Below are 6,045 nucleotides of genomic sequence, written 5' to 3'. Positions count from 1 at the left end.
TTTTTTCAAAGATAGTCGTGTTATTTTATTACGCTTTGAAGAAACGTGCATAATATTTTGCTCGATGCGCCCTCTTGTCGCCTCAGGAGAGGAGCCAAAAGCTTTTTTTCCCCCTAACTGAAATTATGCCTTTTAAATTCGAATATAATTCGAATTTTGATCATATTTAAGTAAAAAAATTCTAATTTAGTTTTTCAGTCATTTTGACAGACCTAATCGATGCTGATATCTTGGCCAATAGAAAGCCAATATGCATATATATAAAATTAAATGTCACATATGATAATATAACATATGTAAATGTTAATATGTCAAATTTATATGTATCAAATTGTATGTCAAATTTATATTTATATTTGTCATTATATGCCAAAATTAAAGCCTTGCTTACGACACATATTGGTCAAGCAGAAAACTTATCAGCCGATGCTGTTCATTAAAAAATGCCAAATATTGTATATTGGCAGTATACTGGCTTTGACGATACATGGCTTGACCAGTAGTTTTATGTAAATACACTGATACTAGTGAGTTTTTAGAGAGTGGTCTACACAATAATTCCCATTCTTGTCTGACAAAAAAGCAGCAGTTTGGGCATCACTTCTCCATCATCATTTCTTTTCACCTTTATGGCGTATGTTTATGCATTGGTCTTCAAGCTTCTGGCTTCAGACCTTTTCTTCTTTTTCAACCATACAAATTCTGATTCTCCCATTTTCTTAAAGCATGATAAAAATGTGTTCCATTGTCTAATTTTCACTCGAGTGAGTGTACACAATTCAGATGACTCTTCAAGAAACCCCAATTTATTTGCTTGTGTGAAACCTTTTAGATTTGCAACTTTAAACGAATAACACAAATATTTTTCATTTTTTATGTCTTTATTGAACTCACTGTGTATACATTCCCAATGAAGGTTGCAAAAGTTGTGAATCCATAACTGGAGTGAGAAGTCCAGTTAATACAAGATTGATCAGAGCTTCCCTGTCCTATATAAACACACACATTTTCGCCACTCCACGATAAGACAAGATGTCTGTAAATAGAGAAAGTTAAGCACTGTTGCTGCTCTCTCTAGGAGTGGGCGCCCTGTGAAGATGACTGCAAGAGTACAGTGCAGGATGCTCGATGGTGATAAGAAGAACCCTGAACTTCTCTGTTGACGTGTCTATAATGTGTTCAGCAGTAAAAAACAGTGGTTTTCACTGGAAGACTTCACAGAGGAAGCCACCGCTGCCCAATAATAAAACATTGCTGCATGTCTGACATTTGCAAAAGAGCATGTGGATGTTCCTCAGCATTATTAATGTTTCTGGGGACGGATAAAACCAACGTTTTTTTTTGGAGAAAATGAAAACGCTACATTATGTAAGAAGCACAACACTCTCTCAGCTGAAAAGTTTGGAATTCCCAAGCAGGAATTCCACAAGTGGAAGCTCTGCAGAAGGTGATGTATCAGGACAAACACAGGAGTAAATCAACACCAGAATGGTTTTAACAGAATACAATGAGTCTTTTGGAGCTGCCCAGTAGGCATGGGCCGGTATGAGATTTTGACGGTATGAAAACCTTAAGCAAAAATATCACGGTATTGTCGTTACAGCTCTAAAATGCGTTATTTTTAAATGACTGGGTAAACTTTTTTCCGCTGAACACAATATATTTTGTGTTTGAGCAACATACAGAATATTAGGAACAGTAGAATACATTTTTTTTAATTTGTTTCCTAAAAAGAAGAAAAAAATAAAGACTGACATTCTTTATTTAACCTAAATCTGTAATTACAGTTATTTAATTTTAGTTATATAATTAATATACATATAATTTCGTATCATTTAGTTATATAATTTCATATACATAATTTGATTTAATAATAACCCAATTTGAAGCAAAAACAGAATGTTCTGACTAGCTTTGTGAAATTATACTACATGCCTGAACGAAGCAAACAGCAGGAGCTCTGAATGAGACGCAGATTCACTCTCTGACAGCAGGAGGCGCTCATGGAACACCTGATACAGCGTTTCCTTGGTTACCAATGTAAACAAAGCAGCTGCCTGAAACACTGCTTTAATATGAACTATACAGAGACTAGATGAAAAGAAAATACCATGTAAACTTTTCTGAAGACAGTCAGTTCCCCTCAGAAACACATTCATATAAACCCCCAAATCATTATTGAGGATTTTCTTCCAATAGTTCGTGCATCATGAACAGTGAGTGATCTGCCTGCTACAGTACTTTTCTCTGTGCGTCTGTCTTCAGCGTCTCTGGCCTCTGTTAACGGGCGTTTACAGCCTTCATATTTTCACATAAATGACATTTTGGAAAATGATTGCATTGCAACGCAATTTGTGCAAGTCCAGAACAGAGACGAGCTGCAATAAGATAAAAATGGCCGGTTGCCGATCGCGTGAGTTCCAGGTGAAGCTCCTTAAGTTCATCCATCCTACACACACGTGACTGACCGCTCGCTCGCACCAACAGGAGGAGGGTCGTGTTACTCTCTACACTGCACTCAACCTGAGGGATTCCTACACTTTCAGTCTTTGAGGAGACATGAAAAACAGCGCATACTGCAGGAATGGTATGACGGGAAATATTTGCGAAATTTTCAAATCGCGGTATACCTTGAAACTGGTAATCGGCCCATGCTACTGCCCAGTCAGAGTCCTGACCTCAACCTGATGCTCTGAACAGAGACATTTACACCAGACATGGAAATAGTCTGAACAGAAATAGTTTTTTGTAAAAGGAATGGACTAGAGAATACCTGCTAATGGCTGGTCTGATGTCTTTGTTGAAGGCCACTCCTTAGTGTGAAGGTTACATGGTGTGTTCAATGAAGACATGAAAACCTATCATTGGTTGTGTTATTCATTCAAGTACTGTAGACTGTTGTAACTTTCAGTATCAAATGTTATGTCCAATTTATGCAGATAAAACCAGATAAGTCCAACAAGTTCACATACGTTTCTGCGAATATACACACTTTAACACAAACACGCTCCAGTAATAACACCTCAGTAGTATCTGCAAGTAGGATTGATTTGGAGAGCTTTTAGCAGTCTTGTGTTGAGAGAGGCTTTAGGGAAACATTCTGCCGGACATCAGTACAGCGAGTCCTTTACCATATGTGGCATGAGTCAGGACATCTCCCTCTTCCTTTCTTTCTCTTTCATCCATTAGCGAAAAAGTAGGACAGATCTTTTTTATCTGGCATATTTGGATTTGATCAACCATTAGTATCCCTGCAGCCGTTTGCCTAAAAGACAAAAGGAAGGCCTTCACTCTAGACACCTCTTTGGCTCTCATTATCTCAATTTACTCATTGCTGCCTCCATCCATCCCTATTATGATTCAGTGTACTCTGGGTCCATGTCAAATTTAAATGAATATAATGGGATGGATTGCTAACTTGGTCCACTTTGCGAGAAAACATTCTTGTTAACTGCAGATCTGAGAGGAAAAACAGCCCATCCGTTTGCAGTCTAGTCACTGGATATTTTTGCCCACTGAATAGCCACCAGCTCTGAAACAGTCCAATAAGCTCATGAACAATAGCGCTGATGTGAAAGCACACAGTGAATTAATCATGGTTAGAAAATGTTTAGAATGAAATTTTCGAACTGAATGTACAATTGCTGTTTTTTTTTTTTTTGCGCATATCCAGATCTTCCAACTGACAATTTAGCAGTAATTTTTATCTGTTCATTTTTATGAATAGTACTTTTAAAAAATGTTTTAAATATAACAAGTAGACTGAGTCAGTGATGTGACATTTATTTTTTTGTCTATCTTTTTTTTTAATGCATTTCATATTACATACAAATTGAATACACTGACTGTGATTAGCAATTTTTAAATGTCCTGATATGCCAAAAGAAAGAAATTCTTGAAAAGTAATCCTTATTAAAAAGTTTGGCATATTTTTATTATTATTTGTTAGAAAAAAGTCATTCATGATAATTAGAAAAAAATTGGAAAAAAATTTAATAGAAAATATTAAATAGAAAAAGGTTTTGAAAATAATGTCTCAAAGTGTAAAGAAAATATGGAATAATTATTGGTTAAACATGACATTAAATTGAAACTTTTTTGGAAATGGTATTTCAAAGCCATGCGAAACCAACATGAATACAAAAAAGTACATTGCTAAAAACTTGACAAATTGTGTAAAATGTATAGACTGAATGCATCTCCCAAATGCATACATAAAAATGTAAGACTGTCCTCTTTTTCTGTGGCTCTTGCATCCTCATCCCTTCATCCTCCATTTCTGCAGCCCATCAACACATTCCCCCTCGTAATGAGTCTAATCTGGCACATCATTGCTTCCCCTCTCTCTTTCCCAGAGATTAAAATGGCCGCTTCACCTGCAGGCTTCATTACTCTTGGTCATGTGATGTTTTATCATCATGAGTGAACTCATTTGGTCAGAGATAAATGGTGTAATTTAGAGGTGTGGTTTTTCTTTAAATGAAAGTGATGTAGATCAAGAACAGAAAGCCACTGAGCTGGTGGAGAGAGTTTAACAGTTAATGATTTCATGTTAGAGTCTTATTAAAGCTGCAGTCCGTAACTTTTTTTGTGTTCAAAATGTACAAAATTTTTATAATAAGCGAGTACACCATGAATCCATTTTCCAAACCGTGTTTTTGGCTTGTCCTGAATCACTACGGTACACCTATAATAAGTACTTATATTCTGTCTATTTTAGACTGGTTCGGGTAGGTACCGCTGCGGAGTAGCCCAGTACATGCGTGATTCATCATAGACATAAACAGAAAGAAGTAGCTCCGGCTACAATGTACTTCAGCAAGATGCACGCAGTTCGGTTTATTAACCGCTAGAGTGCCAAAAGTTACGGACTGCAGCTTTAAGAACTCCATTACCAACATACTGTAAGACGGCATTGGAGGATTGTGCTTTTAGCAGCACTCACTGGATATTTCACTTCTGAACTGCCACCATATGTGCAACGACCATTGTAGCAAAATACGCCAGGATCACATTTATCTGTTTTGGATACATCTTAATGTGCTTTTAGTGCCATTCACTAGACATTTGGTTTTGAAAGTGTACCGAAATGTGTAAGAAGCAACATAATATAATTTTTGAAAATTGTTGCCACGAGCATGTTTTTCCAATGAGCCTTGGTTGGTATGGCTGCTGTTTGATATAATTGCTTAAGCTTTAAGTTTAAAGTCAAACTGCACCCCAACAAAGCAGCTACATGCTGCAGTTTTGAATGACATCTGCTGATTGCCATCGCCCATGTGACTGGCCTCTGAATGCAGAGTTCAGCAGTAAGTGATGGTGGTGGGGTACATGAAAGCAATTGATTGGTCCTTGATAAGTATGTTTATTGCCTTAAAATATTAATTGGTACGGTATTGTCACGTAACGCTGCCGGAAGGAACGATGGAGACGTAAAATAGCAAACACAGTCTTTTATTATATCTAAACGGGTAAATCCACACCAGGAAGGGAAGATGACACATGTTCACAACATGTAGACCCGACAAACACAGTCTGAACAGACTGGGGCTTAAATACACAGGATAACGAGGGAATTGGGAGGAACACAGGTGAACAGAATGACTAATTAAGAGACAATGAGGACAGGAACAGGAACGACCAAATAAGGGCACATGAGGGAGAAACTGGTTCACGGAGAGCACATGGGGAGCAAAACACAACAAAGACAGTCCAATCCTGACATTTCGCCCCCCTGCCGGATGGCGCGTCCTCGCGCCGTAGAACCAACAGAGGGAGGGACAGGTGGGAATTGGGAGGAGGCTCAGGAGGAGGACGGACACCCGGAAGGGGGCCGGCAAACAGAGTCCAAGGAGGTGATGACGGAGGGAGGAGCCAAGGAAATAGGAGGAGACAGGGTGGATCAGACGGAGGAAGGAGCCAGGGAGATGACAGGAGGGACTTGGAGCATGCGGCGCCAGGTGGGACCCAGGCCACAGCCATGATACCGACCCACGGTGGAGCTGACGGAGGGAGGAGCCATAGAGGAGGAAGGGCTGACGACTC

At 38.7% G+C, this 6,045-nt stretch overlaps 1 protein-coding gene across 1 annotated transcript in view; it reads left to right on the top strand.

Annotated features, from left to right (window-relative positions):
- grik5 (glutamate receptor, ionotropic, kainate 5) overlaps window positions 1-6,045 on the top strand; it is an 85,493-nt gene that overhangs the window by 35,050 nt on the left and 44,398 nt on the right. The window lies entirely within an intron of this gene.

Source organism: Sinocyclocheilus rhinocerous, unplaced genomic scaffold (genome assembly GCF_001515625.1).
Source record: "Sinocyclocheilus rhinocerous isolate Xijiao unplaced genomic scaffold, SAMN03320098_v1.1 scaffold1622, whole genome shotgun sequence".
Taxonomy (NCBI): Eukaryota; Metazoa; Chordata; class Actinopteri; order Cypriniformes; family Cyprinidae; genus Sinocyclocheilus; species Sinocyclocheilus rhinocerous.
This window is presented reverse-complemented; position numbering and strand designations above follow the sequence as displayed.